Here is a 25384-nt window from a genome sequence, read left to right as displayed (position 1 = left end):
CTATTGCGGACATTGCTGCTATGAACACTGGGGTGTGTATGGCTCTTCTTTTCCCTCAATCTTTTGAAAATTTGTTAAGATTTGCTTTACGGTTCAATGTCTTGTTAATTTTGGTAAATGTTCTCTATTTTGAAAAACTGCAGTCTTTGAATGCAGAGTTCTATAGACGTCAAGCATATTAATCATGTGGTACATATCTATTACATTCTTATTGTGTTTTTTTTTGTAGTTTTAGTCTACTTATTGTTTTAGTCTGAAAAACAAACTGAGGGTTCTAGAGGGGAGGGGAGTGGGAGGATGGGTTAGCCTGGTGACGGGTATTGAGGAGGGCATGTTCTGCATGGAGCACTGGGTGTTATGCACAAACAATGAATCATGGAACACTACATCTAAAACTAATGATGTAATGTATGGGGATTAACATAACAATTAAAAAATTAAAAAAAAACCTTTCGCCTATAATTGATTTTTCTCTCACTTTATTTCTGTCAACTTTTTTTCAATATATTTTGGGGATATTTTTTAGGTGCATATACTTTGTTTTTATTCAATTTCCTATTAATAGACCATTTTATAGTTATGAAACAAATCCCAGTTTTATCTCTAGCAATACTTCCAGCCTGTTTTCCAATAGTGACATAACTATCCCATCTTTGTTTTGATTCATTTTGCATTGTGTATTTTCCCCATTATTTTATTTCCCTTGTATTTATTTCCTTATATTTAAAGTACATCCCTTTAAGCAGTCTGTGATGTTTTTTTTTTTTAAATATTATTTGGTGATTAAAAAATTACAGTGTTCAGTATGCTTACATTTTGTGCTATTAGTATGTTTGGATTTAAATTTGTTCTCTAATTTGTCATCTACTTGTCCCTCCCTTTTCTTTGCTTTCTTGGTTTCTTTTGAAGCACCAGTTACTATTTTTATCATAACTTTTTATTATTCCTTTTTATTATTCTTTCAGTGGCTACTCTAAGACATCACTGTAAATATCTTTGACATATTAAATTTCAATTTAAATTATTTTTGCCACTACCCAAGACATGTAAGGGTCTTTGAACACTTTAATAACCTTTTTCCTTTTTTTTTTTTTTTGTGCTTTTGTTGTCATGACATTCTATGTGTGTGTGTGTGTGTGTATTAGCTCTATAAGACATTATTGGTATTCTTGTATATGATCAATATTCATCTAGATTTTCCCTGTATGTTTATCTTTTTTCCTTGTTCTTCATTTCTTCCAGCATTTCAGTGTGTCCATCAGGGATCATTTCACTTTGGACTAAAGAAGGGCTTTCCTGTATTTCCTACAGTGTGATAAAATCTCTATTTTGGTCTGAAAGCATCTCATTTTTCTTTTCTCTTTTGAAGGATTACCATCAGACAAACAAATCAAAGTTGGATTTTTTTTCCATTTTTTCTTTTCCCTTGCAATTTGAAAATATAATCCCATTATCTTCTGGCTTTGTATGTTTCTGTTGAGCCTTTAGCTACTATCTTACTCCTGTCCCTTTTTTTTTCTTGGAAAGCTCCTGAAATACCTCAGTATGGTTGTTTCTTCATTGGTAGTGTTCGTAGCACTTCCTCAACTTAGGACTTGGTGTATTTTCATCCATTTGGGAGGTTCTCAGCCCTTATCTCTTTGAGTATTACTTTTGCCTTATTCTCTTTCTTCTCCTAGGATTCCAATTATACGAGTACTCTATCTTTTGCCATGTCCTATATGTCTACCACACTTTTAAAAATGTGGTTTTCACTATTTCTCTCCCTGTGATTCAGCTTGAATATTTTATTCTGACACAAATATTAATTTAGTAATATTTTCTTTAGTTTTACCTAATCTGCTCTTGAAGCTGTCTATTAAGATGTCATTTCAATTATATTTTTCAATTCTGTAGTTCCCATTTGATTCCTTTTTATAGTTTCCATTTCTCTTCTGAAATCTGTCTGTCTTTTTATTTTTTGAATTATATTAATCACATATATTTTAATATCCAAGTCTGATGATAATATCTGGATCTTGTATAGGTCTGTGTCTGTTTTCTTCTTTTTGTCTTGGATTTGGGGCATTTATTCTTGTCTCTTGGATACTGGCTAATTTTTTACTGAATCCTATACACAGTGTATGAAAATTTGTAAAGTATTATCTTCCTCCAAAAAGGATTTACTTTTTCTACCGGAAGGCATTTAGTGTTGGGCAGATTGCCTTAATTGAATCTTGGATAGAGTCAATTAGAGGTGGACTTTATTCTATGTGAGGGATGGTAAATTTCTAAAGTATAGTCATTTGTAGTCCCAGCTGAAAGTGTAGGTTATTTACTAAGGCCTCTTCTTGATAGACCCTGAATTCCAATTTCTTACCCCAAGTCCCATTAAGACTTCCAGAAGCTTTGTACAGTCTCTTCAAAACTGACAAATGCTGCACAGGCAAAGGGCATTGATGTTGTTTACGTAGGAGCTTCACTTTACTCTGGGATCTTGTCTCTTGAGGTCTTTGCTAATTTGGTAAGCTTTCTGATACCTTAAAACAAATGGTTTGAGACATTTTATGCATTTTATAATTGTCCTTGGCAGGGGTGTTGGCCTGCAATAAACTTACCTACCATTACTGGTAGAAATCTCTTACCATAGCATTTTGTTTTTCTCTGATATGCTAACAGTATTTTCTATTTCCTTCTCTGTTTTATTCCTTTTAATCATCTTTGACTTTGTCTTCCTTGTTTCAATTCTATTTTATTGAGATTCTGTCTTAGGGTGTTTTTATTCCTTTAGCCTTACTCTTCTAGTGAATTCATTTGCACAAATAAGTCTCAAATCTATTTCTGTAAGGCATGCTTTTTTGTTTGATCACTCTATATGTTTACCTACTTTTCTCTTAAAAACAGTGCATTGATGAAAAGTAGGGGCATTGGAGTCATATGAGCTGGAGTTAAATCTTGATTTCATAAATTACTAGCTGTGTCCCTTTGGTCAAGCTATTCAGTCTTTTTGAATCTCAGCTTCTCCATAAAAATATGGAAATGATATGAATATGACTATTATGAGGATTAAATAAGGCCATATTTATATTTTTTAATATCCATAATATATATATATATATATATATATATATATATATATATATATATGCTTGATGTATATAAAAATGCCTGGCATAAGCCTGACACAAGGTAAGCACTTAAAAATGTTAGCTATTATTATTCTAAATACCCACTGAAAGGGCAGACAGAGGTAGGTATTAGGAGTTCAAAAATACAATATCTTTAGTATAATACCTCCCATTCCTACTGGAGATATTTCCATTACCATGTCTCAATAATTCTTAAGCTAAATATGCCAAAACTGAAATCTGTGATTTCTTGACACAGAATCAATCATTCCTGATATTACCAGTGACACCTCTATATATTCAGCTCTCTGAAATACCAAACAGAATAATTTTACACTTCCCCCAACCCTCTGTTGTGTCTATCACCATCTCTAGCCAATTATTTTTCTCTAATGTTTCTGCTTCTTCCTTTTCTTTCTTCTTCCTACACTTTTATTCTACTACTAGGCCTCTCTCACTCAGTGCAAAGGTAACCTTACCTAGTTTTTCTTAATCATCCAGGCTTTTGCCCACTCACCTGTTATATCCTGCACCTGAGTATGAGAATTATCCTGTAACACAATTCCATCACTTACTCCCCTGCTTAGCTTTACAAAATTTCTCTCTAATATCAATGATATCAAATCCCAACTCTTTAGGTTGGCATGTAAAATACTTTAAAGGCTTACCCAGTGGTTCTCTTCATTCCCATATCACCAAGATTAGTTCTCATAAATGAGAAAGAAAAATCTGAAGATGGTAATAAAATCTAATCTGAGCATACCTAGCACCTAAATCTTGGTCTCTAATCGCTGTTCTTCAATAGAAGGAATCATATCTTCTTCTTTTTTTGCACACCCAACATCACCAAATAATTTATTTGGAATCAGAATTAAAAGAACACTTGACAGCTGAGAAATGTATGTTTATTCTGATACAGTTGTACAACTAATCTAGGACAAATTACCAAATAAAGTTTACATTCTTTCTTCAGGACTGGGGTTTTTCGATGACTTCAAATTTAGGATCTTCAAATTTGAAGTCCGGGAACCTATTCATGTCTGCTTTACCATACATTTGCTTAAGCTTAAAAAGCTCCCTCTCTAGGTCTTGCTGGTACTCTGGGCCAGTATCAGTGGCTCCTGCAGATGCCTGTCGCTTAGTTCTGTATTCTCTAATCTTGTCCACGAAGAGTTTCTGTACAGGATCAAGTTCCTTATTAAATGGCACTGCTGTAACACCAATGTTCCTCCTCAAATGAACTGAGACTGCAGACTGAATGAGAGAGGAGAACCTGAAGAGCCTCTGAAGAATCATGGTGATTTTGTTACTTGCACTCAGTCCCGAGCTGCCAGAGCCTCCACGGCTGCCACCATTCTCAGGAATCATATCTTCTTGAAGAAGTATTTGATTCCAGGGCTAGGTCAAGAAATACACAAGAGGAACCTAGGATAGCATGTTATGCCAGAAAGCAAGGAAATTATTTAAATAAATGAACCTTGTCAAAAGAATACAGGATCCAACCTGAGGGACCTCCCAGTGGTCAAAGGTGGAATAATTCAAGCCACAAAATTAATAATAATAATAATAATATTGGATTTAACCTATGGAATAAACCAGTATCCATAATCCATGCATATATACATAACTAAATAAGTAAAGGCGAAGAGACAGCTCCTTCTCACAATGGTATTCCAATCAACAAATGTAGAAGAAAAGAGAGAAATAGAGAACCATCATTAGGCAAACACTGCACTAATAATGTCAGACAAGATCTACCAATGGATACTAAAATTAGGGAGCAATTATTTGAGGAAAAATAAGAATTGCCTAGTCTCAAGCAATCTCCCCCACCCCTAAATACTTATCAACTACAAAGGAAAAGATAGTAATTTTACAGTGGGTAAACCTAGCAGACACCAGTAATAAGATACATTGATATCTTGAACCTCGAGATATGGTGCACTAAGGACAGAAACATCATTGTTGTGATATTCTAGCCAAAACTGTATAGCCTCATTCCATTATGAGAAAATACTGAACAAATGCAAATTGGGAGATAGTCTACAAAAATAACAGATCGGTAGTTTTCAAAAGTGTCAAAACCATGAAAGACCAGGAAAGACCAGAGGACTGTGATGGACAAGAGGAGTCTAAGGAGAAATGGCAGCTAAGTGCAATATGGGATCCTGGATAGGGTCCTGGAGCAGAAAAAGAACACTAATGGGAAAATTGGAATATTAAATAAGATCTAAAGTCTCGCTAGTAATATTGTGCCAATGTTGATTTCTTGTTCTTGAACATCGTTGTGTAAGATGTTAACAACCAGGGAAAGGAAGTTAAGGCATACAAGAGAACTCTTCTTACTGTTTTTGTAACTTGTTTGAAGTTTAAAGTTAGTTCAAAGGTTAAAAAAAAAAAGCTGATTTATCTCCAGCCTTCCACATGACACCTCCCTTTGTGCCTGTGCTGTTCTCTAAGAATGTGCTCATCTCCCTTTGTCCATCTCTCCAGAGCCAACATCCACCTTTGTGCAGTTTCTTTAAATAGAGTACACATAATGATTAGCACATCAGCTTCAGTGTCAGACCGACTTGGGCTTAAATCCTGACCCAGTTAGCTGAGTGACGTTAAGTATATTGTCTTGGCTTTCTAGTCCTTGGTTTCCTCATCTTTATTTTTTAAATGGGAGCAAAACCAATGCTTTGTTAAAAGGTGGTTGTGAAGATCAAATGAGATACTGCTTGGGCAGTGCTAAAGCATAGAAGCTTGCACACGGTAGTATTCAAGAGGAGTTACGACTTTTAGAGCACATGTAATTTCCTTAAAGCTGGTCTCTGATTAACCTGTAAATCCTCTCTTACTCTGTGTTCCCTAAGTATACACCAATTTAATTCATACCATTTAAATTTGTATTTGATATTTAATAAGCTGCTCTTAAGTTTAGATAATTTTCTCAATTAAATTATAAAATCATTTGATGCAGTCTTCTACTTATTTTATCGTGCCCCAACTGCCTCATTCAGTATTCTGCACACGATACAAGATGAATGTTCACTGGCTGATGATTATAAGTTGGCAACACTGTATTCTTTCCGCCTCCTAATGAACTGAAGCTTTCATACACTGATAATATTTAATAAACTGAAAATTCTGCAGCTTTGCATATTAGCAAAAATATTCAAATATTGCACTAATTTCTACATTCTGAATTGAATTTTCCATGGTGCTGCAGTCACACTGCGGGGAAATGTCTAAGAAGTAAGGATAGGAGTACTTGGGTGGCTCAGTTGGCTAAGCGTCTCAGGTCATGATTTTGGCTCAGGTCATGATTCCAGGGTCATGGGATTGAGCTCCATGTCGGGCTCCCCACTTGGTGGAAAGTCTGTTTGCGATTCTCTCTCTCCCTCTGCCCCCCCATCTCTCTCTCTCTCTCTCTCATTCACTCACCTTCTCAAATAGATAAATCTTTTAAAAAGAAGTATATAAAACATTATAAGAATATGCTAACATATCACAGTTTGGAACGCTGGTGACACAAAAGTTCTCCATCAGAATTCATTGTGACATCTTCAGTCTTAGCAACTTCAAGTCTGCTCTGTTCACTTATGAGTGAATGGTCATGATAACGAACCAAAAAAATGCATAAGTGATTTTTTTTAACCAGGTACTGATGAAAAAATCTATTCCTAGAAGAAAAACCTTCTATTCCAAAAACAATTTCATTGTTTGGTTTGTGGGAGGAAGGTCTTCTAGCTTGAGATGCAAGTTTCGTGCTTGAATTTGACAATGATTGCTCTTAGAACTCTAGGGAATTCAAAAGATGGCTCAGCTGGCTGAGATCCAGAGTGCTTGGCCAACAGGGTGGGTTTTTGCTTTAGGCTGGATGGATTTCCATCTTCATTCCATGACTCACTAGCTAGCTTTTTAAAACCTTAGATGTGTGTGTGGTCTTTTCTTTAATCTCTGCCTCAGTTTCTTTATCTCTAAAATGAAGATAATAGTAACTACTTCATCAGGTCATTGCAAACATTAAATAAAATACTGTATATAAAATATAGAGTATCATGTGCTTCATAATTCCACAACAAATGTGAGGAGGTCCTACTGTAGATAGGTCCCTCTCTCTCCTTCAGGGCTTAGAATCTCAGGGGGTGAGAGGAATCTTACAGTTTTTTAAAATCAGCCTGGTTATTTTCAAAGAGAAAGAAACTGAAGCACAGTTTAAAGTAGCAAAGCTATTGTTGATTGGAAATGGCTGGCTCAGGAAATGATAAATAAAATCTTTATAAAAATGCATCCACTGGCGTTAACAGGCAAGCACCAGTCCTTACTAAAGGGAACTCCCCCACCCCAAAAAGCAGGCCTTACTAAAATGCATTCAACCCTTATTCCTTTCCCTTTGACTGGTTTCATGACTGTGTCCGAGTGGTAAAGTGTTTAAAGAAAAGCATTGGGTGCTCTTTGAATTAGTACTGGTTAATATACATTTCAGATTGTATAATGTGGAAATAATTCAAATGCCCATTGACAGAAGAATGGATAAATAAAGTGTGGTGTATTACAATGTAAGTGTCAAAAAAATTGACGTATAGCTACATACAACCAAATGGATTGATTTTAGCAATCATTTTAGATAAAAACAGTCAGTCCCAGGATATTTTATTACATACAGCATTCTTATAGTTAAAAATGACTAAAATGAGAATATAATTTTTTCGACATGATAAAATGATATAAATGGAAAGCAAGCTGATGATGGACACAAAATCTAGGATATGGTTATTTTCAGGGGGGAATAAAGAAGGGATGAGGTAATACCAAGAAGTATATGTAAGTACTTGTCAATGTTCTAATTTCCATGAGGGGGAAGGTTTTTGTAGTTTAATATATCACTTAAAGAAAAGAAGGCCTGTGCAAGTCAACAGTAAGAATGTGTCATGAACGAAAATATTTTAAGCACAATAGTTTGCATGTCTAAGTATGTGTACATATGTGTATATGTGTGTGTATATATAATATAGACATATAATGTATATAAGTAATATGTGTATACGCCTATTCATACACACACACACATATACACACACATATAGAGAGAGGGAAATGCCTACATTATGCATTGTGTCTCCTCATATTGGGAAGTTAAGATGAACATGTCACATGTTGCATTGTCCTCACAGGACTCTTAAAAACTTCCTTATTCAGAGCAGACAATACCCAAAAACAGCTATGTTTAAGGCAAATTTTGCTTCTATTTTTGACAAAAAAGGAAGTGTAGTGAATGAGATCCATACGTGCACACAGTGCCCATCCCCCCCCCCCGCCCCCGACTAGCATCCAGGGATTCAGCAGAAATTTAGGTTCTTTGCTCCTTGGCTATATATTGATGTTAAATTACCCTATGGCTTGTCAAACAGCAGGTCTTCCCATCCTCCCATTTTGTAGATAAGCGCACTGACATAGAGTATTCTGCCTGAGCTTATGAACTCAGGCAGAATATTGGAGAGCAACTATCTCTGCTCTTCTATTCCTAAGTACTTCTTTATTTCTTCCTCTTAGTTATGTCTTCTCTTTGTCTCCAAAATGGTAGATAAATGGGTAGGACATGGCTTGAGTTGGTGAGGAATGCCTAGAAAGAAAAGAGGAAAGTATGATGGAAACAATGGCAACACCAACAACAAGCAGCACCTCTTGACTGCTTACCATGTGCCAGGTGCAGTCCTGCTTTGTGTGCTTGGCACATATTATGTTATTTTAATTCTCAGGACAAGGATTAAAGAGCTAATGCAAGTAATTACCTCATTGGAACAGAAATCTCATCCTGCTTCCTTCTTTGTTCACCACACTGTATACATGGCAAGTAACAAAGCTTAGTGTCTGTGAAGAAGCCATCTAGCATGTGAGGGTGAGAAAGATTCCTGGGATGGAACAATAGCAAAAGTTGTTGCCTACTAGGTTTTTCTGTTGATTTAATTCCTGGGTGTGAATGTTTACTTGGTCCGATTTTTGACAGGCCTCCGAGGCCCTCAGGTTCTCATTTGGTGCTCTGCTCTGCTTCTCAGTCTCCTCTAAAATGATAGAGAATTTGTCAAACATTTCACCCATTCATCTGCCCCAGCACAAGCAGGTTTGAAGGATTATGATTCTCCTTCTTATGATGCAGTACCTCCAAAGCTCCATTATTTGTGCCTGGGACTCAAATATTAGGAATGAATGGAAGGTGCCTTTATGGAACTTAATTGGTATTGCCTTCTAAAGCATATTATTTTCAATAACAAATGACCACGTGACTATCCTTGCTGGATATATAGCCAGGCTATCACAAGTGTAGTTATGTCATTATTCTAACCTCATTTCATATGATATAGTATGTTTGGATTTTATTCCTTTTATGCTGTCAACCCTGGCCTAGAAGCATACCAAAGGACAAAAGAGAGGAAACCTATAAGCCTGAGGGCTTTTGCCTGATCCTGCAGAGTATGCAGGGCTACAGTGACATGAGATGTGAATGAAGATCTGAGGACCCCAGAACAAGTCACACGACAAGTCATCCTATGCCCAACTCCCAGTCCTACTGCATGCTTTTACAAATAAAGTCAGATTAAAATGCATGCAAGATGTGAAGAGATCAGAAGGTCAAAAAACAAGAGGTTATATAATTAGAGATGGGGCTGATGTTTTTGCTGGGAGGTGGTTTAATGAGTCCCACTGATCAGCTATATGACTTTGGGCAAGTTAATTTCCCTGAACCTCCATTTCTTCAGTAGGGATAACACTGCACCTTCATCATAGGATTATTTTAAGGATTACATGAAATTTTGTGTGTAAATTACTTAGCACAGTATACGGTATATATCGTGCAGTCAATAATTATTTGTCATAATTATTACTATAAAAGAGAAGAATGACACATTCTTTTGTGAGGTATAAATGAGAATGTGTATTATGGGCCTGGCATAATGCCCAGCATATTGTAAGGTCTAAGGATAGCTAGCTTTTCTTCCTTAGTGCTTGTTATTTTAAAATAATATGGGGGTCCTCAAAGAATGGGGCCTGAGTCTCTGATTTACCATTTTTAGGGTTTTATTATTTGTAAAACCATCTATGATTTACAAACTGTTTTCCAACTCACTGGGCTTTCATAAGAAGTTTGTTGCTTCCTCTTTTGAAAATAAGCTTCATCATTCCCCAGTTTTGCATAAGAGGAAATTGTAGCTCACATAGTTTAAGTGACATGTACAAGTTATGCTGTAGGAAAGGAAGGATCTGAACTCAGGTGTGTAGGACCCCAAGCCAGCATTCTTTCCATATTACCTCTCTAAAGATCATAGCTCATATTGAACTACCTAGATTGAATTACAAATTTCTGCCTAGCCATTACCTTAAATAATTCATTCAAGCTGTCTTTATGGTTGTATTGATGCAACGGGGTCCATTAGCTGGGTCCCTCAGAGCAGTGCCAAGAGTTGAAAAGCAACTAGGAACCAAAAATCCAGGAAAGTGAATGCCATGTAAAGACATTTTTTTTTTTTTGGAAGATTGCAGTTTGTTTAAAGCAAAAGAACTTTCTGGAGATCCAGCAGCAGCAAATCCATCAGCTCCTTGCAGTGTCATCAATCACAGAAGCACAGGGAAAAAAACAAGCTGGACCCAGTACCCATCCTTGTAAATTATTTTTCAGGAAATCCTGCTGGCTTGGTTTTTTTACCAGGAAACAATTACAGTTTAATATAGAGGACCACAGAATTCACATGGAGCCGATTTCTATTTCTTTTTGTTCTGCTTACACAAAGGAAATGCAATTTTTCAAAAACAGCAGAGAAATACACAAGTGCTGGACTAATATAGTGGCGCCTGTCGCGTACAACTGAGGGACTGTGTCATTTCTCATTGCCAATCCTGACAGCACCTCAAATAAAGAAGTGTCTTAGCAAATTATGTTCTTGATACCACTTACTGAAATGTGATGGCTCCATTTTAAATAATAAAGTGGCAATGCAAAGACCCAAAGCTAGATATGAAGAAAGTTTACCATAGCTTAACTGATGGTTCATTATATTGCTCCTGCCCTTATCTTAATCTCATATTTTTATCATGTGTCTGTAAATGTGCAAAATTAAAAAGCCAGAGGTAATTTTGTGTTTTATCTGACTCCAGAAGAAGAGATTGTTAAATTATCATTGCTTTGATATTAAATAGCTTGAACCTGTACAGTGACCTTTGAATATGCAAATGGAGTACCTTTTTGCAAAAAAAAGTAGTTTGCTAATTATTAAAATGATAAATGAGAAAAAAATGGAAGAAAACTGGAATTTACTTTGAAGCAAACCTCATTGAAGGTTTATGTGATAAGGATAAAGAAAATGTTTTATATTTATGTGCAGGTTCAGAAGAATGATTGTCTAGAGCTGTTCAAATCTGTGACTTTGCAGCTGTAATCAAAACCAGCAGGAGAGTTTCTGACTTATATCCCTGGCAGAGAACTCGTGGAATACATAATACATAATACATACCCAGAAGAGTTAAGAGAATTTCAATAGTTTCTTAGGTAACAATTTTCATTCTCTGCTCTTAAGATGTTTGAAAAATGAAAGGCTGTAACCCCAAATCAAACAATAATTAAATATCCAACTCGGTTTTTAAATTAGCTTTTTAACACCAAAGTGCTCATGAATCTAATGCTCCCAGAAATGAGAGGTGAACACAACTTCTAAGAATGATGACATCAATGGGCACATTTTCCCCAACAGTCTACCATTTTAACCTTGAGCTGCAGCATCTCCAATGTATAAATGTCAGGATTGGCTCCAGCAGAGAGTGTCCCAAGTATGTCGGTCTTGGACAAGCACCCATGGGGACTTGGTCGTAGCATCCCATTTGTTTTCACTCTTGGGGGATTTGGCTTAGGTCTCCAGGCCAACTGTGAATCTGCCATGTCATAATTGTGAAGTCCCTTTCCTTTGCAGACTGACAGTTATGTGCACATAATTCTCCAGAAGGCAGTTCTCTTTAGAAGTTCATAGTGAATGGAGAAGGAGGCACATTTCCTGACTTCCCATCCTTGATCACCTGGACTTGGTGATTGATGCTGAATGCCCTCCACTGCTTTAGCTTCAGTGTATCACAATGATACAAAATGTGAGCTCTGGAGCCGCTAAGTAGCCAGGTGCTCTTGAATAAGTTACTTCTGTGTGCCTCAGTTTTCTCATCTGTAATAAAGTTTTCTTGCTACTACCTATCTCAAAGTATAGTGTAGCAAGAACTCAAGTTAGCTGTTAATACTCTGAAGTAGAATCATCTGGGCCATTGAGAAGGCAATTCCTGATTCAGGTCCACCTCAGAAAAATGGAGGTGGGCAGCCTACACTGTGAAAGTGAAGTTTCTTCACAATGAAATGCAGTGAGAAACAATGAAATGCAATGAGAAAATGATAAAAATCCATAATGTTCATTCAGTGCTAGTAAATTCCAGGCATTCTGCAAAGTGTTTAAATATCTCGCAGTAATGCCAGGTGTTATATTGTTTTTAATCCCATTTTACAGATACAGAGAGTTGATCAGTGAGAGAGGCTGAACCTGTTTATCTGTTACCCAATCTTATGCTCTTAATTTCTCTGCTAGAGTGCCTCCCTAGGAGGTAAGGATTGGGAGTTCCAGTGACTTGGGACCTAAACCTACTCATGCCATTAATTAGCTTTGTTAGCTTTGTGACTTGGGATAAATTATTTCATTTTTGGGGGAACTTTATTTTCTCTTTTGATAGAACTGCCTGATCTCTCTGCCTTTTTTTCAGTTCTGACAACCTACGATTCTAGGAGAGAATATATTGGTGAGGGGGGCGGTAAGGGGTGAGGGTGAAGGGGAAGAGAAAAGAGAGACAGAGAGGAAGAGATGAGAGAGTTTGGTGTATAACTATAATTGAACACAGTGACATCTTTGTAGCTTATAATGAAGTCAAAAGACTTTCAGATATTTCAGTACATTCATTCTTGTACAATATGTCTATATATCATCACTGCCATTTTATAAATGAGGAAATTGCAATATGGAAAGTTTGTGATTTGCCAAGGTCACATAGCTAAGTCATAGAATCTAGCAATTTTGCTGCCAATATGAAACAGCATTCTCTGGATTAGGCTGAAAAGTCAATATATAAAACACTTCTGAAAACTTCTATTGCTTAATAATGCAAATAGTGATGTACTTCATGTTATGCAGTCAAGGAGTTATTTGAAAGATACAAATCAAATGTCTTTAAATCAAATCCTACTTGTCACTGGCAACTCTTTAATTTCAGTTTGATCTTCAAAGGGTGGTATCTCCTTTAGATTTTTCTCCTGCTTTATTTCTATACTTTGTCTCCAACCTTCATCCAGTTATTCAAAGCACAATGGAAGTTCATATTTAAATGGACCCTGTGGTGAATCCACTAAAAATTCTGTGACTATATATTCATAATGAAATTCATTCATTCCGCTATAGCTCTATATGTCAAAGTTTCTATATTTATCAGTGGGGGACAATGGTCTTCTCCTTGTCAAGGTTTTAAAATTTTAATGAGATACCTTGTGACAAACCTTGGACAAGAGCAAGTACATAGGAATCATCATCTCATTTGTAAATATGAATTTTTGCTAATTAAAATTTCTTAAAGAAGACAGTTTTGTAAACTCATGAATATTCTTTTAATATCATACAGGCTGGATTTTGAAAACTGGTTTTGACGATTCCAGAGATTTTGACAGCAAACAAATTCCACCCTATAGGAAAATGTAGAGCTATCCTTAAAAAAGAATGATACAATCAAATCTGTTAGCAGTAATACAATGATGAAGACTCTGGTTTCTATTTTTATCAGAAGCCTGGCTCTATTAATATTTATGTACCTTCATGTGAGTGTGTATATGTCAAGCTCCTCTTTTAAAAAATCTCAATTGTAAAATAGAATCAGGGAACTTGTCCCTTTCTTCTTCTTTCTTTCTCACTTTTAATTTTCCATTACAGGGGAATTATCCTTTGAGGAGTTTCATGATGGCAGACAAATTTGTTTGTCAAATGGAGCATTGGTTTTTGCAGTTGTGCTGGAGGGCTGGAGGGGGATCAAAATGCCCATTTGCTTCACAGATTCCTGTAAAATTCAACTATTCCCAGTCATACATCTCTCAGATTACTGCTTAGTTATATACATTTTGACAAAGAGAAAAACAGTCTCAAATTGTTAATACCAAAAAGCTTTAAGAGTTTTGTTTTGACTGTAGCATGTGGATATATTTATAAAGGCTGAAACTCCTTTACATATTTTATGCTCAGATTATAATTTCACTTGCTAAATCATTAAGCATATCTTTAGAGAAGAGTATTCTTACTAAAAAGAAAACTTCATATATAGGGGAATATATATATATATATATATCCTATAAATGCATATATATATTCCTGTACACACATGTATATATGTATTTCTTAACACACATGCATGAGCATGCATATGTATTATAAGCATCTACAATGTTGAGTGAAAGATTTTTTTTTTCCAAAATGATTCTGTTAAAACAATCACTTCTCACAAATCTCAGACAGCCGCTGTGTGCTGAGTTTCTAACCTCTGGAGAGTACAGCATTGTGGTTTACTCATGATAACCAGATATGGTGGAAAAGTTAACCACTTGGCAGTGGATCACATTTCTGTAATAATCCAATACACATTGTACATTGATTCATTTCAGATTTGGCACAAAATTAAGCAACAAATATAGACGTTTCTTTAGTCTTCTGACACCAGATTTGACCACAAACTTCACTCAGATGGTACTTTTTCCTTCTTTGCAGCTAATTTCAGTGGAGAGTCAGGAGCCCATTTGAAAAATTTTCAACCTCAGAATATACAGGTTTGGAGTCTTGATTGAAATCCAAATCTTTTGGCATTTAAGTTCATTTGCCTTTGGCAAAAAAAAAAATCTTGTTTTCAAAAAGAAACAAGTCATAAGAGAACTTTATTAAAAAAGGCTCAACTAGCTGTTAAAAGGGCTATTTTGATGATGTCAGTGCAAGTGAATAAAAAACACATGGATTTAAATTCCCTTAAATTATACAAGCCTTTAAAAATTAAAGGAACTATGTTGGGCAAATGTGTTTTAGGTTTATTAACTTAGGAATCATTCTTCCATGGTTTCTAAACAGCCTTGTATTCGGGGAACACTATGATTATTTCTTAAACCTAAAGACAAGTGAGAACACAGAACATAGAGAACACGGTTCAGTAAGAACCCAGAGGCTTATGTTTGTGAACCCAAGAGGGAGTGGGTCCCTAACAACCAAAGTGAGAAATCACCATCTTCCTCCCCATCCAAATAATACAGCAGTAACAGAGGGAGAACGTGCGGTACACTTTCAGTTTGCAACTAAGAATTCCCTGTGATGTTTTATTTTCTGCTTAAATGTTTAATTTCCTATTGTGTAGACAGAGCCCTGGCAATTGAAGAGCTGTTGGATTGATACCAACTGTTGAAAGAGATCTGCCAAACCTAAAGGTTTCTTCATGTCTTCTGAAAATCATGGACTCATTCTTCTAAAACTGAAGGCTTTTTAAGCTTCCATAAATTGGGCAGGAAGACAGACAATAAATTACTTTTCAATTCTTAAGGCAACATGACACCTCTTTGAAGAAAAAGATGTGGCAAAGTTTTGACAAATGAATACATTCATATGCAGACTCTATAGTAAAAGCATTTGGAAAACACAAATATGCCCCCAGTCATTTCTTGTTCTTAATTTGGGGAAAAATAAGAGTTTATGTCTTCACCTGCTGGTTCCTTGGTCTACTATAAGCCATTTCCATCATGACATTCTGGTATTATTTGGGAACTTGAAATGAAATAACAGACAGAAATAATAAAATCGCAGCTGCCCCAGTGACATCCTGACACACTTTTTGGACAACTATAAAGCACTAGGTTCTGCCTCCTTTGTCTTGGGAGATAGAGCAGCCCAATCTTCTGGGCATAATGGCAAGACTAACTCAGAGTCTCTATAAAAGGCCGGATATTTACAAGTCTGATGGTGGGGAATATAACTATTATTATTGGTGATGTTCATAAATACTATGTTTCAAGCTCACTGGTGTAGATAAGTACTTAGCATAGCAGTATATGGTTGATGCTTAAGAAATAATAGTTATTATTTGCACATATTATTTTATTTATAATTTGCAACTCTCCTAAATGGTAAGTATTTTTATTGCCATGTTGCAGATGAGGAACACAAGATTCAGAGAGGAAACGTGACTTGCTTGAGACCACATAAACTGCTAGAATGTGACACAGCAAGACTGAAAGTCATGTCTGTGTAATTCCAAAGTCCATGCCTTTCCAATGAAAAATACCCATCAGAGTGACTAAAATTAAAAAGATGGACAGGGGTGCCTGGGTGGCTCAGTCGGTTAAGTGTCCAACTCTTGATTTCGGCTCAGGTCATGATCTCAGGGTTGTGAGATTGAGCCCCACGTCAGGCTCCATGTCCAGCTTAAGATTCTCTCTCTCCCTCTCCTTCTGCCCCTCCCGCCTCTCCTTCTCTAATAAATAAATTAAAAAATTAAATTAAATTAAATTAAAAAGATGGACAATATGAGAATATGGAGCAACCGGGCTTTGCACACCCTGCTGGTGGGAGTGTACAATCACTTTGGAGAATTATTCAGATTTCACTTAAAGCTGGATATCCTTATGTCTTATGTTCTCACAATTCTACTGCTAGATATAACAACAGAAATGTGTACATAAGTTTACCAAATGACATGTGCAAGGATGTTCATAGTAGCATTATTTAGAATTGCTACAAAATGGAAACAACCAAAATGTCTATTAATAATAGAATGGGTATAAAAATTGTTTTATATCCATCCACTGAAGTGCCACACAGGCATAAAAATGAACAAACAACTACAGTCAACCACACGGATTAATCTCATAAACAGATAGTGAAATGTCAGAATCCAGATTTAAAGAAGTACATTCTGCAAGAGTCCATTTATAAAAAATTTAAAAAATAAGAAAAAGTCATCCATCCTATTAGATGGAGGGATAATGGTTACCCTTGGGGAACAGAAAATGATGGGAATGGATTGTGCTTCTAGTATAACTAGGAATGTTTTGTTTCTTGATATGAGTGTTAATTATATGGGTACAATCCCTTTATAAAATTTATTGAGCTGTGCTTATGATTTCTGCACTTTGCTATACAAAGTTTACTTACAAAATTTACTTTTCAGTACAAAGTTTACTTTCACAAATTTAAGGCATAACATCCTCGGGAAGAGGAAAATGAAGCCAGTCTACCATAGGGAGAGACATCCTGCCACCAGGTGCTAGGGCTCCGCTGATCTCCCTGCAACCAGTTCCAAGCTATGAAAGCATGAACTCTTTCAAATGAGCTCAGTCTTGGGATAACATCTGGGCAGAGATGTCTTAGACAACCAGTGTGTCACCCAGAAAAGAGGGAGAAGAACACAGTCTTCCTCCAACTGATGTGCATCACCCATGGAAGAATACAACTCCAGTCATCCACATGTGAAAACATTTTCCAAATACTGAGCCCACAAAAATTCTGGTCAGTTCACAAAGTTGAAGTCCATTCAGTAGCCATGGATGAGCATTGTAAAGCATGCCTAGCCACCCAGCCTGTGTTGGTGGTCAAGGAAACATGTGCATCTAGTCATGGCAATTTGAGTTGAGTGTTTACTGGCAAACCTCTTCAATCACCAACCTCTTCAATCACCAAGCCTAATAAAAACTTTTCCAGCAAGAGGAGGCAGCCTTCAGTGCATTTTGTTTCTAGACATTGCCTGATTTCTTTTCAGCAGTGTTGAGCATGTGGCCATAGCCTAATTTGCATGGTTTATGCGCACACCCAAGTTTAATTTGGAATCACAAGACCCTAGGGTCCCTGATGCTGAATAACCTGGGATTTCCATCTGTAGCACAGCATATGTTAGTCTGATGTAGTAAAACTGGGCAAGAAATACAAATCTAATTATAAATGTACGATCAGAATGTTAGGTAAATTATACTTTCTGCAAGTAAGTTATTACCTTAAGACACAGTGGACTTTAGCATGTTTGGCCATCTTCCCATACTGCCTTCTGCCTGTAAGTACCCACAGAGTGGTACTGCCAACTGGAGGTTAATTTAAGGAATTTTGGACCCCTTGACAAATATGTTGCTGCATCTGCAAAGAATATTTTATCTAGGGGTGCCTAGGTGGCTCAGTAAGTTAAGTATCCGACTCTTGATTTTGGCTCAGGTCATGATATCAGGGTCGTGAGATTGAGCCCTATGTTGGGCTCCATTAAGATTCTCTCTCTCCCTCTCCCTCTGCCCCCCTCCCTGTAAAGAATATTTATTTTATCTAAATCTTATGAAATATATACAGACAGATGAATGAAGGTAAAGTTTAAACACATTTAATATTCAGTTGCATCTTATGATTATGAAGTACCCCAGGGCAAGGTTTTTCGAACTGTAGGTCTGTAGGTTATAATTCAAAAGAAGTTTATGAAATCAATTTAGGGGGTCAAGTCTAGCACTTTCAAAAATGAAAACAGAAGAGATTAGAAAATTTTAGAATGAATTGTACATGAATTGTACAGCAAGCAACATTTTTTATTGTTTCATTTTGTGTGCATGTATGTATGTATGTCCGGATGTATAATGTGTTTTTACTGGATGGCAGTTTTTAAAAGTTTGAAAAGAACTGCTCAAAGGTGCATCATAAACAGATATAATATTACAATGACCAAAACCATATCACTGCAGTCATTTTATAGATTCTTCATTTAGCAAAACCAGTTCCATGCCTGGCAAGAGCTAGGCGCTGAAACTAAAACAGTGAATAAGGTGTACCCCTTCGTGGAACTTGCATTTAGAGAGGAGATAAATTGCACAACTAATTAATTATGGCATTATAATGGTCACAGTGACACTAGGAAACAAATTCAGGGGTGACAAGACTGAATGCCAGAAGCATCTGAGAGAGATTTAGGATAGTGTCAGGAAATCATTCTGGAAAGAAGTGATCTTTGAGCTCATATCTAAAAGAGGAGTCAGAATGAAATAAGCTCAGTATCAGAAACTTTAAATATTTTAACATAGCCTTTGATTTTCCTAAATTCCCATTGGTACCTTAAGGTATTTCATGCTTCACTTGGACTCCAGAAGAGCCCCTCTTTACTCTGAAAGCATTCTGTGTTATTGATATGTTCTCAAAACTTCCTTTTCATGATCCTTCATTCTACATTCAGATCGACTGATTCCTGCTTTGCACTGTTCATTGGTAGACTTCAGTCTGCAAAGTCAGCATCAGTGGCACTTTTTAATGAGTATCTGGAAGGGGTAGAGATGCAAGGAAAAGCTTCTGAGCCCTGGGCTGTGTGTTGACCAGCTCTGCTCGCAGCTTGCTGCCTCTTTGAGAGTCCTCCCTCTTTTCAGGGAAGAGAGGGACCATGTAATATTTGCTTTGCCTCACAGGAAACTATCCACTGCTCATTCACGTGATCCTTTTTCCAATTTGGGTAATTGAATGAGAAATCCCATGTTACAGATTTCTTCTTCGGGTGAACACTGCATTTGTCTGGAGAAATACTTCAAAGCCACAGCTTGGGATGGTGTTGGGTAGATGGCAAGCTGTCAGTCGGGCACAAGCCACAAAAATACCTTCTGAAGAAGGAGAGATCTTATTAGAGAGCTAACTTTTCTTCCTGAGGAAAATTTGAATGGAATTATGATGGTAAGGACTGGGTCAGAGCTGAAGTGTTCTGCATAATAGAGAGTTGACATTCCCTGGGAGAGATCCAAGAAGCTGTGTGCTGCATAGAAGAAAGATAAGAGAGGAAAACTCTTGGGTCTTCTCTCTTAGCTTTTGTCCCTTGTGGGTTTCCTTTGCTCCTGAGTTCAGCTTTGCATTTAAAGAGATGTTTGTGTCTGATACATTATTTCCAAGTGTTGGAGCAGGTGTGTTTTTTTCCATGATGTCTACTTTGACATGATGCCAGCAACAGAAGTCCTTGGTATATTTAAATTGTGAACAACAGCCACGCACTATACTGTATATCCAAATTATATTTAGCAACAGTATATTCTCCTTCCATCATCATCCTTTGCAATAGAGAAAAGGCTGTAATTTCTAGGTAAGTGTTAAGAGTTGTAAATCTCAGCAGCACAAGTAATATTGTTTCTTTTCTAGAATATTTGCAAAATCTATTATTAAGGGAACTAGGAGATATCACACAAGTGCACTGGATTAGTCCTCTAAAGCAGTGATCTCCACATTTTGACCAGAGATTACAAAAAGATTCTAAACTACAGTGTTGTGGTTCTCTGCTCTTCCCCAGAGGAAGTAGAAAACGAAAATGAAGACAATTCTGCTAAGAAAATAAGCTTTCTATTTTGCTTCCTCTCACTTATCGTGGGGATCATCCAAATTGTGAAGAAACATTCATTCACTAAGTTTTCAACAAATTTCAGGCAGAAAGAACTCTAGAGAAAGTCTAAAAAGGGATTTAAAATTGTTTACTATGGGGAATGTAGCACCTTTATTCCACCGCCCTTCCCCCCAAACACTTTAATGAAGGCTACATTGTTCACTGATACTTCTGCATGAGTGAATTACTTGCTAGAAACTGAAAAATATGTTGAGTTTTGTGTCTCAGTAGGTGCAAGGTGAAAACAGAGACATAGCCATCAGAAGTTGAAAGAAAAGCTCTTTTGTTTACCACCAAAGCAAGAGAATGTGGTATTTTCTTTTCTAGCAACTTAAGGGTTAGTTTGCGTTTTTGTTATACTGACAAGAAATAGTGATATAAATAGTATAAGTTAGCTAGTGTGTGTCAGGGTGTCAGCAAACTTTTTCTGTTAAGGGCCAAACAGTAAAATATTTTAGGCTTTGGGGGTTAGACGGTCCATGTTGAAACTACCCAACTGTCATTGTAGCACAAAAACAACCTTAAACAATGTGAAAATCAATGAATGTGGTTTGTTCCAATAAAACTTTATTTACAAAGACACAGTGTGGGCCGGATTTGGCTTTCAGGCTGTTGGTCTGCCAATCCCTGATCTGTGTAAAAAGGCAAAAACCTTAACAGAGAAAAGGCTGAAATCTATTGATGCCCACATCAATCTTATGCTTTCTCAATAACTATTTCTTTGCAAAGCAATTAATGTAATTTTTTCCCAGTGGTTTGTAAATACTTTAGGGGCAGTATTTATTTTCTTTAATCTCTTCAGCAAATAAAAACTTCAGAGTGATTTTCTTTTTTTTTTTCTGACAGTTGTGCTGATGTTACTGTTTTTAAAATAATCAATGTTTTTCCCCAGAAGAAAAACTGTATATCTGATTGCCATGTGTTATTAAAAAGGAAATAAAATGCCTTATAACTAGAAACCAACACTCTGAAACAAATCTTATCAGGACACTGCCTGTGATTTATCAGGACAAGGTGGCATTCGCTAAACCCTATCCCAGAGAATCCAAAAATATGTCAAAGACTTGTATGAAATAATGTTTAAAAATTCATAGTTTTCCAGTTAGTGTAGTCCTCACTTTATAGTTACAAGGGACAATTTTAAAAAACCAGTTCATAGACTCATGGAGCTGGAGGGGGCCTTGGAGATCATTGGTCAACTCAGGAGCCAATGCTTCCATTGGACATCCCAACGTGCCCACACCTGCTTGCACACTTGGGAGTCTCTGCCCCAGAGTAATGCTTTTTTTTTTTTTTTCTGGTTGGCTCTTGTCATTCAAGATGTTATTGTTACATATAGGCAACATTTGCCTCACTCTAGATTTTTTTCTGCCTACTGAGGCAACAGTCCTTTGACTCTGATCATTTTCCCCCAAGAATAATCCTTCATATATTTGAGGGTAGCTACTTGTCTTTCATGATTATTTATTTCCCAGGGCCACATGCCACCAATTCTTTCCAAACTCCCCAGCTAGGGTAGCTGAGGAGTCTCAAACTTCGATGTCAACAGGGGTGGGAGATCGAATGTAAACAAGTTGAGAGCATGTTGGATGGGACTGAGGTGGACCAGAGAGGGGAAAACCCCGAGGAAGAGGCAGATGCTACCTTGCATCCACCAATTGTTGTATGAAAGCCTGGGCCAGGGTTACTGGGGAGATTTTAAAAGAATCCAAGGATTAAGATTTCTATTTGAAATCTCCCAATTTTTAAGTTGGCAACTAATTTTTTAAAAATGTTTAAACACTCTGTAAGCCATACAAAACACATCTGTGGGCCAGATTTGGTTTGTGAAACGCTAGTTTAAAACCTTAAGTTTAGAGTCATTTTACCATCCTGGTTGCCACATTTTGTACACATTTTTATTTAGTCAGTTGTAACTTGAGGAATGTTAACCGTTGAAAAAAGGGAGAGAATTCCTTAATTGAAAGGTAAACAGAGAAACAGTAACTGCAACACAGATGAGCATCAGAGATCAACTTTACTGCATAATCAAAATTTAGGTAATATGTAACATAAGGTTAACTTTTTAACTGTTGTGAACTCTAAAAGTAGAGACATGTGTTAACTGTTGATGTGATAGGTCGACAAGAAAACATATTGCTCTTGTCTAGAAGAGGTCTCCTAAAAATGGGAATAAAACACTGAAGGAATATAATATAAAACCATTACCAGACCATATGTTTGTGATATAAAATGAGGCATTTTCTTGCCAGGATATCACATAACCATGGCATACTGCCATCAGCCTCCTTCTCCCACCATGAAAAGAGAGAGAGAGAAGAAAGATTCTACATTCTTGGGATAAATTGGGCTATAGTTTTATTATAAGTATTTAATTTATAAAATATACTCCTGGAGTTCAGTGCCACTAACCAAAGTAAATAATTATATCATTGGGCTGACAGGATATTGTTTTGTCATTGATAAATCTGCCCTTTCCATGACAGGTTGGCTTGCTGATTTTAGAAAGACTTATCTGGAATACATTTTTGTTCCTGTGCTTCTTGTCCTCTGTTGTATGCTCTGATTTTCAAGGCAGTTTGCCCTTTCCCCCTTATTTCCTCAAGAATCTGTTAGGAACTTAATTGAAAGGATGGAATGAACACTAAGCTCCAGCTGGACAGCCCCTGGTGTTAAGGTCAATCTACCATCACCTTATCTAATCGATGACCTCTTCCTCATGGAAAGGGTGGTCTTGGATGATTCTACAAGTCAGTTGCCGCCATAAAAGTTTCTTTGTCCAAAGCTGGCAGCCCAGAAAGAGGGAGAAAAAGCAGAGCAGTTTTGTGGAATATTGTATATGCTGTGAATCCATTAATTTTAAATCGCCTCTATTTCACAGTTCAAACAAACATCTTATAAAAAAACAAATTCCTGGCAATAGAGCTCTGGATACTTTAGGACATATTATTAACTTAAAAATTTAGACATTTCATTTAGATGCATATTAAGATCATAGTTCAAATAAAATATTGAAGTTATATTGTAGAGACAAACTGATTTTAGAATTTAGAGTATTTTGTTATTCCAGGAGCTAGTCTTTGTGATTATTTAAAAAAAAAATGCCAAGGAAAACTTTCCCTTCAACTAATAGAGATTAAAAGATTAGACCTTCATGGACTTAAATTACTTGCTTCTCTAGCCAGACAGTAATTAAAGCAATACCATATATAGTTACAATATACAGTTCACCTATTGGTTGAAACCTAGAATTAATAACACAGAATCTAATACTTAAAAGGAAAAATACTCATCTTGTTTATGTTAACACCCCTGAAGAAATTTAAATCAATCAAGAAAAATAAATAACATCTAGACAACTTAAAAACCCAGACAGTTGTCTTTATTTTCACTTTACTACTACAATAAACCTAGTTACCCCACAGGATTTATCTTTTCAAATGATATTCTCAAATGCATATTACAGGATATAGTCCTTGAACATTCAGATTTTGCTTTCCAACGTACGCATTTAAATTAATCAACTATGAAATGTAACAAGCTATTTTCTACAAACTTTGATACCTAAAGAAATTGTATTAATTACATTGTACAACTTCTATCTCCCTGAATGCCACCTTCCAATTTTGTTAATCACAGACACTGAATATCCTTCTTTTGCTGCTTATGAAACAGTTACTGTCCTGAATGGAAGTGTTTTGAAAATGTTGTAAAGTATAAGCCATTTTAATGTACAGTTTACATGGATTAGTAGAAACTTACCCACATGCTTCTCTGCATTTTGGGTGCATATTATTCCAAAGTGCTTGACGTAGAGTAAGCCATGACATTTGCTGTTTCATGTGCTATTGCCAAGACACAACTTGTAAACACTAGCAGAATTTCTGATCCAAATGACAATGTCATTGAGAAAGACTTCCAAGTCAATGTCTCTAAAGTTTTATAGATTAAAAATCACACACACACACACACACACATATATATATACACACACACACAAATAATACATATATATATAGGTATATATAATATGCAGTTAATTAAAAACTTTTGCTCTGTGAAGGACCTTGTTAGGAGAATGAAAAGACAAGATACAGACTGGGAGAAAATATTTGTAAATCACATGCCTGATAAAGGACCTGTGTTTAGAATGCGTAAAGAACTCTCAAACACAAGAGTAAAAGAAATAAAAAACAAAAACAAAACAAAACAAAACCCTCTCAAACAATCCAATTAGAAAATGGGTAAAAGATATGAAAAGATACTTTACCAAACAAGCTATACAGATGGCAAAGCAACTAAGCATATGAAAAGATGTTCAGCATCACTAGCTCTTAGGGAAATGCAAATGAATCTATAGTGGATATCATTGTGTACCTATTATAACAGCTAAAATGAAGAATTGTGAGAATACCAAATGCTGCTGAAGAGGCTGAGAAACTGGATTTCTTACACATTGTTGATGGGAATGTAAGATTGTACAACCACTTTGGGGAATACTTGGGAATTTTCTTGAAAAAACTAAACACACGCTTAACACACAATCCAGCCATTGCTCTTTTGGGCATTTATGTCAGAGAAATAAAAACTTATGTCCACACAAAAATTTATTTGTAACTGCTCAAAACAGAAAACAAAATGTCCTTCAATAGGTAAATGGTTAAACAAACTGTGGTATATCCACAGCATGGAATATGACTCAGCAATAAGAAGGAATGGATTGTTGATACATGCAAGAACTGGTATGGATCCCAGGGCACTATGCCTCATGAAAAAAGCCTGTCCCCAAATGTCCCCTACCATATGATTCTGTTTATACAACA

General features: G+C 36.3%; 1 pseudogene; it reads right to left on the bottom strand.

The window, feature by feature from the left end:
• Positions 1–3945: 3945 nt before the first annotated feature.
• The window catches only part of LOC102745046 (ATP synthase peripheral stalk subunit F6, mitochondrial pseudogene), a 107071-nt pseudogene continuing 85632 nt past the window's right edge, over positions 3946–25384 (bottom strand).

Source organism: Leptonychotes weddellii, chromosome 6, assembly GCF_054177405.1.
Source record: "Leptonychotes weddellii isolate Sample4059 chromosome 6, ASM5417740v2, whole genome shotgun sequence".
Lineage (NCBI taxonomy): Eukaryota > Metazoa > Chordata > Mammalia > Carnivora > Phocidae > Leptonychotes > Leptonychotes weddellii.
Note: the sequence above shows the minus strand (reverse complement) of the source record. Positions and strands in the feature narration are given on the sequence as shown.